Source organism: Ursus maritimus, unplaced genomic scaffold (assembly GCF_017311325.1).
Source record: "Ursus maritimus isolate PB19 unplaced genomic scaffold, ASM1731132v1 scaffold_5, whole genome shotgun sequence".
NCBI classification, from domain to species: Eukaryota; Metazoa; Chordata; class Mammalia; order Carnivora; family Ursidae; genus Ursus; species Ursus maritimus.
Window position 1 is genome coordinate 77,805,567 of NW_024426663.1, and position 14,125 is coordinate 77,819,691.

Sequence of the window (14,125 nt, forward strand, 5' to 3'; positions counted from 1 at the left end):
CTTCCGAGCAGGTTCCCGCTCAATTCTGCCAAGGCGAAGTGGGTACCGTTAGGTCCATTTCCCGGGTGGAGACACTGGGAAAATGACCCCGGGTCCCCCGTGTGTGCGTATGGCACAAGACGAGTGAGGTTCGTGATTCCCACCAGCAGTGCGGAAAACCGACCCGCCTGTCCTCTCCGGTCAGGCCTGATGGGCACAGGCCGTAAATACATTAACAATAAGGTAGTGTGGGACCGTTAGTGAAGGCCTCTCTGAATGCCGCCATGGAAAGACGCGGGCGCAGCGTGTCCCTGCCGAAGTGCCATAGTCTGGAGTCTGAAAACAGTTCCGACACGTTTGAGAAAACTAAAGAAAGACATCGATGGAATAAATAGGGACGGTGATCCAAGATAGGATCCCAGAGGTGGGGAAGGGCCCGATCTTGAAATGCTCTTGACTGGCCATTTAGGTCTTGGCAAGGGTGTTAACTCGAAGTGCAAGGGGAAGACGGTAGCAGGTCTTCAACAGGGAGCACTAGAAGCTGTTTGTAAAGGAAAATTCAGCGGCTGGGAGGGAGAAGGACACAGAAGGAACAGGCACGGTTAATAATGCTGCCTGCCCTCAGATGAAAACAGAGCTAGAGGAAATGGCATTTTAGCTGGAGTCACGGAGATGTGGACTCCCAAATCTGCCAGACAGTAGGTCTATCTCTGGGTGATTCAAAAGTAAGGAGAACATGCTTTTTGCTCTCGAATGCCGTCTTCGGGATATCACAAAGACACCTCCCAGAGGTTTCTTCTTCTAATTTTTGTTTTAATTAAGGTATAATTAACATCCGGAGGTGTCTTCTTAATAGCCTACAGCATTTGAGAGTTCTGGTCTTATTAAATGACCAAGGAACACTGGTTTATGATCAGATGAGGGGAAAACCCTGATCCCCTTGGTATTGCATTAAAAAATCATGTTTTTACCTTTTAACAATATGGCCACACTGCTACAATGTTTATTTTTCCTAATTCTTTTCTATAGTTTACTGAGGTTTTCTTCCATAATGAGAATGGGGGGCACCTGGCTGGCTCGGTTGGTGGAGCAGGGGAGTCTTGATCTTGGGGCTGTGGGTTTGAGCCACCACATTGAGTGTAGAAATTACTCAAAAATAAAATCCTTAAAAAAATAAATGTAATTGTTTGATCGTCATAGAAAGACTAGATCATCTCCTGAGGATAAGTTTCTAGAAGTAAAATTATTCGACAAAAGAATCTGAGTCTTTCGAAGGCCACTAATAAAGATTATAGCACTTCACAAGCCTCTCTGTGGTGTGTGAGGGTTCCATCTCCCTTGTTTTGCTGGCACTGAAAATTTCCTTTCCACTCATCTTTGCTAATGTAATACTGAGAGAAACCATTTGCGTCTGTCTGATTACTAGCGAGGTAGAATAAATTTTATATTTATAGCCAACTCCCTGTTACATAGATCAACAGTTTGACGTCTTTCTCTAGTGATCTTTTGGACTTTATTAAGGCTATTAACCCCTGGCCACAGCTGTCCCAAATATCTTTCTGTTTGCTTACCTTCTTCTTGTTTTAATATTTATTTTTTTAAGACTGATTTGTTCTAGAGATAGGGCACGATCAAGAGGGGCAGAGAGAGTGGGAGAGGGAATCTCAGGCAGACTCTGTGCTGAGCGGAGCCAACGTGAGGCTCAAACTCATGATCCTGAGATCGCGACCTGAGCTGAAACCAAGAGTCTGTCAATCAACCAACTGCACCACTCAGGGGCCCCTGTTTTAATATTTAAATTTAGAAAGAAAGGGGGCGCCCGGGTGGCTCAGGCCGTTGAGCGGCTGCCTTCAGCTTGGGTCATGGTCCTGGGATCGGCTGCCTTCAGCTTGGGTCATGGTCTTGGGATCGAGCCCCGCATGGGGCTCCCTGCTTAGCAGGGAGTCTGCTTCTCCCTCTTCCTCTGCCTGCTGAGCCCCCAACTTGCGCTCTCTCTGTCAAATAAATAATAAATAAATAAATAAATAAATAAATAAATAAAATAGAAACAAGGATGTTTTTAATTTTGATGAAGTCAAAACCATGGATACTATCTTTTACCTTTTTTATTTTACTTTCTTTCATCTAATTTTAATATGACAGTTATGTCATCTTTTTTTCAAAGATTTTATTATTCATTTAGAGGGGGGGGCACAGAAAGAGGGAGAGAGAGAATCCCAAGCAGACTCTGTGCTTAGCCAGGAGCCCAACGTAGGGATCGATCCCACGACCCTGAGATCGTGATCTGAGCCAAAATCGAGAGTTGGACGCTGAAGCCACCAAGCCACCCAGGCGCCCCGACAATTATGTAATCTTTATTGACCTTAACAAGGAACAAACATACAAACTGCGTAAAAGTTCACGATGAAAGCACTGACCTCCTCTCCGCTTTGACCCCCAAGTACTTTCTTTTATCTTTAAATTTAGAAAGCCATTTCCCATGCAGAGAGAAAGGATGTATTTATTCATCATCTATCTCTTTCATCAGTTCTAAAATAACATTTCTTCACAGTTTAACCTCACTAAAATAGGGATGTGTCTTTAAAAAAACAGTGGCATGTTATAGTTTAATTAGCAGCATTTATTTTCTCAATGATACTAAAATAATGGTGTGTCTTAAAATCAATGACATCTTAGTTTTGATGGAAACTGATATATTCCACTTTTTAATTTTTGTGATGACACATGATGAGCCATTAAAATTATGTTTTTATGGCTACCTGGGTGGCTCAGCCGGTTAAGCGTCTGCCTTCAGCTCAGGTCATGATCCCCCGGTCCTGGGATTGAGCCCCACGTTGGGCTCCCTGCTCAGCGGGGAGCCTGCTTCTCCCTCTCCTCCCCCTGCTTGTGGGCTCGCTCTCTCTGTCAAATAAAATCTTTTAAAAAAATAATAAAATAAAATTACGTTTTTACAGATGTTTTTGATATTGTGAAGAAATGTTTGTGATATAATTGTACGTGGGGAAAGAGCAGAAAACAACATTGACAAGTAGTATATAGACCATGTAAAACTATGTTAATGTTACATTAAAACACTGTGACCACAAAAGTACAAATTAAATAAAATAACAGTGCAACACCTTTTGCCACTGATTTTTCAAAGTAATGACTGTTAAAAAGAGTAATAAAGAGCTGGAAAGAATGCACGGAGGCGACTTACACAGGCATTGCATTGCGTTTGGAATGTAAATTGGTACAGTCTCTTAATTTACATTACATCAATTACATTACATAGAGGGCTATCAGCAATATATTATATATTCAAAGTCTTAAAAATATACGTCCCTTTTGAGGGGAATGTGGCAGGTTCAGCCAGTAGAGCATGGGACCCTTGATCTTGGGGAGGTGAGTTTGAGCCTGACGTTGGGCATAGAGCTTGCTTTATTAATTTATTTTTTTTAAGATTTTCTTTATCTGTCAGAGCACGATTGCACAGGGGGGAGGGCGGAAGCACAGGGGGGAGAGCACCAATCAGGGGGTAGGGCAGAGGCAGAGGGAGAAGCAGACTCCCCACTGAGCAAGGAGCCCAATGCAGCACTCAATCCCAGGACCCTTGGATCATGACCTGAAACAAGGCAGATGCTTAACCGACTGAGCCACCAAGGTATTTAAAAGCTTATTTTTTAAAAATGACAAGAATGTTCACTGCAGCATGAAATAAGGAAATTTTACTAAACAATTTCAATGTCTATTGTATTGAATAAAGTGGTACAGCTTTACCGTGCATTCTCACCTGGGGTGATATAACCTGTTTCCCGAGTGTGGGGGGACGCGAATACAATTTTCACTATTACAATGGTTTAGGGCCACCTAAAAAGATATCAGTGCTATTAACGTTTCGTGTGGGGAAGCATTAGGGGAAAAACTGTCCAAAGAGTCTCCTTCGGGTGGCAATCATGAAAAAAACATTTTGAGAAAAACTGATCTATGTAATGGAATACTCTATAGTTATTTTAAAAAGTGGCTCAAGGTTAAGCCTCCGACGGTGGCTTTCTGCTCAGGTCATGATCTCAGGTCATGATCTCATGGTTGTGGGATCTAGGCCCCCCCATCGGGCTGGGTGCTCAGCGGGAAGCCCGCTTAGATTCTCTCCCTCTGCGTCTGCATCTCCCCCCTGCTCGCAAGCTCTCTCTCACTCAAAATAATTCTTTAAAATATTTTTTAAATAATAAAAATGGTGATTTAAGGGTATATTTTTGAAAAGCTGTTTACAATATTCGTTGAGTGAAAATTCATGAAACAATAGCATGGCTCAGTTTTCTGAAATACGTATAACGACACACATGGACAGAATGTGTATGTGAGCGTCCATCCACACACACAGGGTAAAACCCGAAATGCTCGCAGGGACTTCAGATGGTGCGAGCATGGGTGAATTGTCTTGTTTTGTTTTGTTTCTCGGTATCGTCCGTCGTCTTGATGCCCAACACTTGTTATTTTGTAGACAGAAAACTTCACGACCCTCTGCGTGCTAAGACAGAACGCGAGGACGCGAGTTTCTCCCCATCCTCCCAGCACCTCCGCACCGGGAGCCTCCCGAACGCGCTCGGGGGCGGGGACCCCATTTTGGAGCTGGGGACTGAAAGCCACGGGAGCCCGCCGCTTAGAGCCCGGGACCAGGCTCCCAAGTGCGCCCCCGCCCCACGCGGCGAGGCTCTGCCCTTCCAGCTGCGGGGTCGCGGCTGCGTCCAACGAGAGCGCTCCTCCCACCCCAACGGCTCTGAATTCGGATGTTTGGGGCAGCAGAAACAAAGGCGGAGGCGGAGCGTCCCGGGGGAGGGGCCTGGCTCTCCGGGAGGAGAGAGGTGCCCGGCAGACGGCCACCGGGAAAGGGGATCCTAACACGCCCCCTTCTGTTCGCTCGGCGCATCTCCTTTAAGGCCAAATGCGACTCCCGTTAGTTGTAAACATTCTAGGTCTGGACTGTGGTCCCCCAAGGCTTTAACGCAGCCACTCATGGTGGTTGAATCCTTAAAGCCAGGTGTTCAAAATGCACTGATGGCTAATGGCGTTGCTTCCATTTAAAAATGTATTGTGGGGGCGCCTGGATGGCTCAGTGGGTTGAGCTTCCAACTCTTGGTTCTGGCTCAGGTCCTGATCTCAGGCTGTGAGATCCAGCCCTGTAAAGTCTCCCCAAGGAGCCTGCTTTTCCCTCTCCCTCTACTCCCTGGCCCCCCCTAAAAATGAAATAAATAATCTTAAAAAATTTTAATGTGGTAAAATATACATAACAAAAAAGTGCCCATGTTAACCATTTTTAAGTGTACAATTCAGTGGGATTAAACACATTCACAGCGTTGTGCAACTAGCGCCACCATTCATCCCAGAATGTTTTCATCTTCTCAAGCTGAAAGGCTACCCTTTAAGCACTAACCCCCCGTTCTCCCTCCCGAGTCCCTGGTGACCTCCATTCCACCGGCTCTAGGAATTTGCCTATTCTAGGTACCTGATGATATAAATGGAATGGTAGGGTATTTGTCTTTTGTGTACGGTTCATTTCACCCAAAGCAATGTTTTCAAGGTCAATCCACATAGTAGCATATGTCAGAGTTTCCCTTCTTTTTCAAACTGAATAATATTATTATATGCATAGACTACATCGTGTTAATTCATTCATCCATGAATGGACATCTACGCATGGACATCCATGAGTGAACCATGAGTGGTTCCAGATCTTAGCTATTGTGAATAATGCTGCTTTGAACTTTGGGGTACAAAGTTACATTCTCAGCTTCCCATTCTTCTAGGTACCTACCTAGGAGTGGAATTGCTGGATCATGTGTAATTCTATGTTTACCTTTTCGAAGAACCACTCTTTTCCATAGAGGCTGAGCCACTTCTCGTTCCCACCAGCAACGCACAAGGCTCCCAGTCTCCCCACATCCTCAACCACACCAGTTATTTTCTGGGTTTTGTGTTTGATTTTGTGTTTTTGCAGCAGCTGTCTTAGGGAGCGTGTGGTGGTATCTCACGGTGGTTTCCATTTGCATTTCCCTAACGAATAGTGGTATTGAGCACCTTTTCATGTGCTTATTGGCCATGGGTCTGTCTCCTTTGGAGAAATGTCTATTTAAGTTCCTTGCCTATTTTTAATTTGGTTGTTTGTTGTCGTGTTGTCAGTAAGTTTCAGGGGTTCTTTATACATTGTGGATACTAATCCCTTACCAGATATATGATTTGCAAATATTTTCTCTCATTCTGTAGATCATTTCTTACATTTTTTAAAGAAGATTTTATTTATTTAAGAGAGAGCGAAGAGAGAGACAGCATGAGGAGGAGGGAGGGGTACAAGGAGAAGCAGACTCCCCGCTGAGCAGGGAGCCCGACACGGGGCGCGATCCCAGGACACTGGGATTATGACCTGAACTGAAGGCAGATGCTTAACCAACTGAGCCAGCCAGGCGCCCCCAGTCCCTTACCGTTTTGAGTCTTTGTAATTTCATTCTCTTTTCAGAAGGTTCTTTGACCCATTGCTCACTAGCTTCTCACATATGCATTCATTTCATACACTCATTCACCCAAAAAAATGTTCCAGTGCATTCCATACACCAAGCTCCAGGCTGAGCACTGGAGGCATAATCACAGGGCAAAAGATCCCTGCCCTGGAGGAGCTTGTGGTTGAGTGGGGGAGGTGAACAAAAAACCCAGTAAGTCTGAATTCGGTCCATGACCATAGATTCTGCCACGTGCTGTGCAGGACAGCAAGAGCCCTGAATGTAATTTGGGGTTGGGGAAAGCTGCTGAGAAAGTGGCACTTAAATTGGGATTTGACAGGTGATAGGGCCTGCTGAAGGGCAGAGTGACTGGGCAGAGGCAGCCCAGCTTTGAGGCTGGGAGGCCTGAGGCCAGACGTGGTTCAAGGCTCATGCTGCTCAGTGGCGTGATCCAATTTATGTCCTCAAAGATTTGTCTTGCTGCTGGGCTGCCAATACCTTGATAAAGGAATCCTCTTTCCTCCCCCACCCCACCCGACCGACATTCACCACATCCTGCCTTGAACCCACAGGCAGGCACCCTCTGGCCCAGTCTCCGTCATCCCTCTGTCATCTGATGAGTGCAGTTGATCTCCTGGGCTATCCTCTTGTCCTTTGCCCAGTCACTCTCAACACAGAGTGATTTTTCCCCCTGCTAACGGCTTTACTGAGATATAATTCATATACAGTTTTTTAGTATAGTCACAGAGTTCTGCCCCCATCACCACATTCTATATTTAGAACATTGTCCTCACCCACAAAAAGAAACCCCTTACCCATTATCAGTCCAGAGTGATCTTTCAAAACTGCAAATCAGATCACAAAACTCTCCTGCTTTGAATCCTTTGGGGGCTATCACTGCACTTCAAGTTAAGTCATTTTTTTACTATGATGGGACTCGGCGTACCTCTCATCTTTTCCTGACCTCTTCACCCACTTCCCTAAGCTCCAGCCGCACTGACCTCTTTTCTGCTCTTTTCCATCTCAGGCCTTTGCAAATGGGGATTCCTCTGCCCAGAGTACTCTCCCCTAGCTGCTGGCATCACCAGCTCCTTCTTTGGGTCCCTCTCCATCAAATTCCTCTCTTTGAATCATTCATACCTTTTCTACACCCTGTGATCATCTTGCTTATTTATGTGATGACGTTTTTGGACTGTTCCCCACACTAAAATGTTGGTTCCATCACTAGCACTGGGACAGAGTGCCTGGCACATTAATAGGCATCAACAAGTAAGTGTTGGATGAGAGAAGGATGAAGGAGAAGAGGGAGAAGGACAGGTGAAGGCCAATGCCTGGGAGTGGATGAAGGTGCCATTCGCTGAGGTGGGGAGGGCTGGAGGCAGGCAGAAAGGAGGGGACTTGTCAGTATCTCCATTTGGGACATGTTCAATTTGAGATGCCTCCAAGATATCCAAGTGGAGAAGTCATATGAGAGCTGGAGTTTTATAAGTTTAAAGCCAACAAGAGTAGTCTAGGCGGGATATAAAAATCTGGATATCACTGGACATAGAGGATATTCAGGGGCACCTGGGTGGCACAGCGGTTAAGCGTCTGCCTTCGGCTCAGGGCGTGATCCCGGGGTCCTGGGATCGAGCCCCACATCAGGCTCCTCCGCTGTGAGCCCGCTTCTTCCTCTCCCACTCCCCCTGCTTGTGTTCCCTCTCTCGCTGGCTGTCTCTATCTCTGTCGAATAAATAAATTAAAAAATCTAAAAAAAAAAAAAGATATTAACCTTTAAAAAAAAATAAAAATCTGGACGTCACTGGACATAGAGGATATTTAAAACCTTAGGGATGAATAAAGGGACTTACCCTTGAGAATGGTATTCCATTCCAACATCGGGCATTGCACAAGCTAAAGATTGGAAGGTTGCGTCAATGAAAGGAAAAGAAGAGAGAAAAAGGAGGGAAGGCAAGAAGGGAGGAAGATCGTAAAGGAGGCTGAAAATGAGAGGCCAGAGAGAGGGGCAAAGCCTGGGAAGCACGGGGTTTTAGGTGGGAGAGTGTGGCCCACAGCATCAAATTCTAGTGAGAGGACTCAGAAGGTAGAGCAGAGACCCTGGAATTTGGCGACACGGAAGTCACTGGCGTCTTTAGCAAGAGCAGGTTAGGTCGAGCAGAAGGGGTGGAAAGCAGAGCGGGGCACAGAGGGGAGTAGGGAGGGCACACGCAACACCCACCCACTCTCCTTTGAACACAAGATAATAAATGTGCGTTGGTTTGAGCCACTACGTTTGTGGTAATTTTACTGCTTGTGGTTATAGCAGTAACAGGAAAACAATACCAGGTGGTAATCCAGGAAATAAAAAGGGTAATTCATTTTCTTGTAAATCAAGGAGAAAAAATCTTGTGCATATATCCATGGATACGCAGAAAGGCACTTGATAGGAAGGAAGGAAGGAAGGAAGGAAGGAAGGAAGGAAGGAAGGAAGGAAGGCACTTGATAGAGTCCTTAATCTATTCTTAATAAAGTGTTAAGCTAAAAAGGAATAGAAGACTATACCTAAATATGGTAAAGACTATTTACCAGAACCCAAAATCATAAAGCAAGCTAACTGGATTTATCCAGGTTGTTTCTACTGAAATCTGGACCAAGACAGGGGTAACCACTCCTCTTCAGGATTGTGTTGGAAGGTCTAGCCAGACAATGTTATTAGAACTGGCTTAAATGATTTTTTTTTTAAAGTCATCTCTGCACCCAGTGTGGGGCTCAAACTCACAACCCTGAGACCAAGAGTTGCATGCTGTACCAATCAAGCCAGCCAGGCACCGCTAAAGCTGGTTTAAATGATTTTAAAGTTCAATTTAAGGGGGCGCCTGGGTGGCGCAGTCCTTAAGCCTCTGCCTTCGGCTCAGGGCGTGATCCCGGCGTTCTGTGATCGAGCCCCACATCAGGCTCCTCCGCTAGGAGCCTGCTTCTTCCTCTCCCACTCCCCCTGCTTGTGTTCCCTCTCGCTGGCTGTCTCTATCTTGTCTCTATCTCAAATAAATAAATAAAAATCTTTAAAAAATAAATAAATAAAGTTCAATTTAAAGTTTAATTGGAAGAACAAATGCCTGAGTAGATCCCAGAATTTTCGGGACAGAAGAATGGTGGTAGAGTGGAACAGACCACAAGATAGACAAGAAGAATTCAGAAATAGCTCACAGAGATATATGGGAAGTTAATATATGGCTAAGACGGCATATCTGTGGAGTGAAAAAAAAAGGGTCATTCGTTCCTTTTGAAGATTTATTTTAGAGAGAGAGCACAAGTGGGAGGGGCAGGGGGAGAGGGAGAGAGAAACTCAAGCAGACTCCCCACTGAGCTTGGAGTCGGATGCAGGACTTGATCTCACGACCCCAAGATCATGACCTGAGCTGAAACCGAGACTCAGATGCTTAACCTACTATGCTACCCAGGTGCCCCGATGATTAATTTGATGGGTGGTACTGACATTATGAGCCATGTTTATGAGGACAAAAAACCCAAAAGCTGGACTCCAAACCAGTGGTTCTCAACTAGGGGGATTCTGCTCCAGCTGGACATTTGGCAATATCTGGTGACATTTTGCTTGTCATAACTGGGGTTGGTGTTATTGGCCTCTAGTGTGTAGAGGCAGAGATAATGCTACTAGACATCTTACAATGCACAAGATAGCCCCCACAACGAAGAATTATCTGGCCCCCAGTATCAATAGGCCTGTGGTTGAGAAATCATGTTCTAAAATAACACAAAATACCCAGGGCGCCTGGGTGGCTCAGTCAGTTAAGCATCCGGCGTCGTTAGACCAAGCTCCAAGTCGAGCCCTGCCAAGCACAGAGTCTGCTTAAGATTCTCTCTCCCCCTCCCCTCCTCCCCCTGCTCGTGCTCTCTCTAAAATAAATACATAAATAAAAATCTTTAAAATAACGCAAAACACCAAAATACTTTTCTGATGCACTAAAGATTTCATAATAAATATTTAAATAAAAAAGAACGTATTAGAAGAAAAAAAGAATAATACTTACCCAACTTTGGAGTGGAAAAAAGCCTGCTAAGTAAGTCTGGAAACCGGAAAGCCAAAAGGAAAAGATATATTTGACTGCACACAAATTTTAAACATTCCGAGAAAAGTGGGGTGCCTGGGTGGCTCAGTCGTTAAGCATCTGCCTTCGGCCCAGGGCCGGATCCCAGGGTTCTGGGATCAAGCCCCGCATCGGGCTCCCTCCTTCACTGGGAGCCTGCTTCTTCCTCTCCCACTCCCCCTGCTTGTGTTCCCTCTCTCGCTGGCTCTCTCTGTCAAATAAATAAATATAATCTTTAAAAAAATAAAAAAATAAACATTCTGAGAAAAGGATATAAGAAAATATATAAAGCAAACGATAAGCCGAAAAAATATTTATAAAATATGTGAAAGACAAAGAGTCAACAGCCCTAATATGCAATTGAGACCTGAAACCATAAAATTCCTACAAGAAAACATAGGGGATAATTTCTTTGACATCGGCCAGAGAAACATTTTTCTAGATATGTCTCCTCAGGCACGGGAAACAAAAGCAAAATGAAATTATTGGAACTACACCCAAATAAAAAGCTTTTGCAGGGGTGCCTGCCTGGCTCATTGGTGGTACCTGCCACTCTTCACCTGCAGGTTGTGAGAACAAGCCCCATGTCGGGTGTATTTTTATTTTGGGGTGTAGCATTTAGTTTTTTTTTAAAATAAATAAATAAATACAATCTTAAATAAATAAAGATCTTTTTTTTTTTAAAGATTGTATTTATTTAACAGAGAGAGAGACAGCCAGCGAGAGAGGGAATACAAGCAGGAGGAGTGGGAGAGGAAGAAGCAGGCTCCCGGCGGAGCAGGGAGCCTGACACGGGGCTCGATGGGATCATGACCTGAGCCAAAGGCAGACACTTAACGACTGAGCCACCCAGGCGCCCCAATAAATAAAGATCTTTAAAAAAAACCTTCTGCACAGTGAGAGAAACCATCAACAAAATGACAAGGCAATCTACAGAATGGAAGAAGATATTTGCAAATGATATATCCAATAAAGGGTTAATATCCAAAATTTATAAAGAACTCATACAACCCAACACCAGTAATAATAATAATCCAATTTAAAAATGGACCGAGGACCTGAATTCATATTTTTCGACAAAGAGGACATATAAATGGCCAACAGACACATGAAAAGAACTCAACATCATTCATCAACAGGGAAATGCAAGTCAAAACCACAGGGAGCTATCACCACACCCCCATCAGAGTAAAAAGACAAGAAATAAGTGTTGGTGAGGATGTGGAGAAAAAGGAACCCTCGTGCACTGTTGGTGGGAATGCAAACTGGTGCAGCCACTCTGGAAAACAGTATGGAGGTTCCAGAAAAGGTTAAAAATAGAAGTGCCATATGACCCAGTAAGTCCACTACTTGGTATTATTCTAAAGAAAACAAAACACTAATTCAGTAAGATATGTGCACCTTTATGCTTGTTGTAGGTTTACTTGGCAATAGCCAAGATACGGAAGCAACCCAACCGTCCGTCAATAGATAAATGGATAGAGAAGAGTGATCGATGGATAGATAGATAAGATAGATGATAGATAGATGATAGATTAGATAGATGATAGATTAGATAGATGATAGATAGATGATAGATGATAGATAGATCGATCTACCTATCTGATATATACATATATATCTATATAATGGAATATTACTCAGCTAAACGAAACGATGAAACCTAGCCACTTGTGACAACGTGGATGGACCTAAAGGGCATAATGCGAAGTGAAATAAACCAGACGGAGGAAGACAAACACCATATGATTTCACTCATACATGGAATTTAAGAAACAAATGAAGAAACAAAGAAAAAAGGAGACGAACAAAAAAGATTCTTTTTTTTTTAAAGATTTTATTTATTTATCTGAGAGAGAGAGAGAGCACATGACCAGGAGGAGAGGGAGAAGCAGGCTCCCCGCTAAGCCCCGAGGGAGCCCAATGTGGGGCTCAAGTAGGGTTCCATGCAGGGCTCCATGTGAGGCTCGGTCTTAAGACCCTGAGATCATGACCTGCGCTGAAGGCAGACGCTTAACGACTGAGCCACCCAGGCGCCCCAAAAAGAAAGATTCTTAAATACAGAAAACAAAATGGTGGTTACCAGAGGGCATTAGATAAAGAAATTAGATAAAGATTAAGATATACCTATCATGATGAGCTCTAACTAAGGGGGTGGATGGCAGGCAGAGGGAGAGGGAGAAGCAGGCTCCCCGTGAGCAGAGAACTGGTGCGGGGCTCAATCCCGGACCCTGAGATCATGACCTGAGCTGAAGGCAGATGCTTAATGGCTGAGCCACCCAGGCGCCCCATTAGCACAGGTCTTGATCTCAGGGTGGTGAGTTCAAGCCCCACATTAGGCTCCTTAAAAAACAAAAAACAAAAAAAAAAACTGTGAAAGAAAGAGTCAAAAACCCTAACACACAAGTTTTTAACAGACCAGTAAGAAAACAAGACACATAAATGCAAGTAGTCAGAGAAATGCAAATTAGAGCAGCAGAAGGGTTGGCTAAAATTAAAGAGCAGTTCATATCCAAAATCTCTGATCTTCAACCCCAACTTTACAAAGTCTTGAAAACCAGAAAGATGTTTCGGCTTTGTTAAGTCTAACGCCAATTCATTCGGCAGCAGGACTTTAACCTGAGCTAATATGAGGCTATCTGCGATCTTTTTTTAAAAAAAAGATTTTTATTTATTTATTTGGCAGAGAGAGCAGGAGAGCACAAGCAGGGGGAGAGGGAGAAGCAGACTCCCTGCCGAGCAGGGAGCCCGATGCGGGGCTCGATCCTAGCACTCTGAGATCATTACCCGAGCAGAAGGCAGACACTAAACCATCCGGGCCAACCGGGCGTCCCGAGGCTATCTGCAGTCTTGACTCATCTTCCCGGGTGAGAATATTTTTATCCTCTGTTGCAGAAGCATTAACTAATGCATTTGATTACGAAGGGCTGCCTCAGAGCCTGCTGGGGGTGTCATATAATTTCCTAACGTCCAAAAAGTACTGCACTGTGAAACACATGTAAGGATTCAATCCGCAGGGAAGCAGAGCCAGAAAAGCACGCATTGGCAGATTTTCAAATATTAAAACAACCTTGCATTCCTGGATTGAATCCTGCTTTGTCACGATGTGTTATCTGTTCATAGGACGTTCGGTTTGATTTGCTGATAATACTTGACAAGGATGTTTAAGTCCATATACACCTGGCCTAGCAGTCTCTAACTTTCTTCTGGAATCGTCAGTTTCTGTCTGTCCTGGGTTACGCTGGCCTCGGAAACGGAACTGAATGGTCGGTGTTCCCCCTTCTCCTCTATTCTCTGGGTTCCTATGAGACACTGTCCAGGCCTGGATTTTTCTTTCAGGGAAGGTTTGGATAACAAATTCCATTTCTTTGCCTGTGTTTCTTTGTTCCAGCATGTCACAAGGCCGGTAGATATCCGCCCCTCTAACTCTAGGTCAGAATTTGTGTCCCATGCACAGCCCCGGCCAGGCAGGGAGATGGCTCTGCTGGGATTGGCTTAGACAAGTCGGGATTGATCCTTGAACCTGGGCAAGGGGCTCCCTCTGCAAGGGTGGGACCCAAACACTCAGGCTTCTGCTGGCAGAGAAGC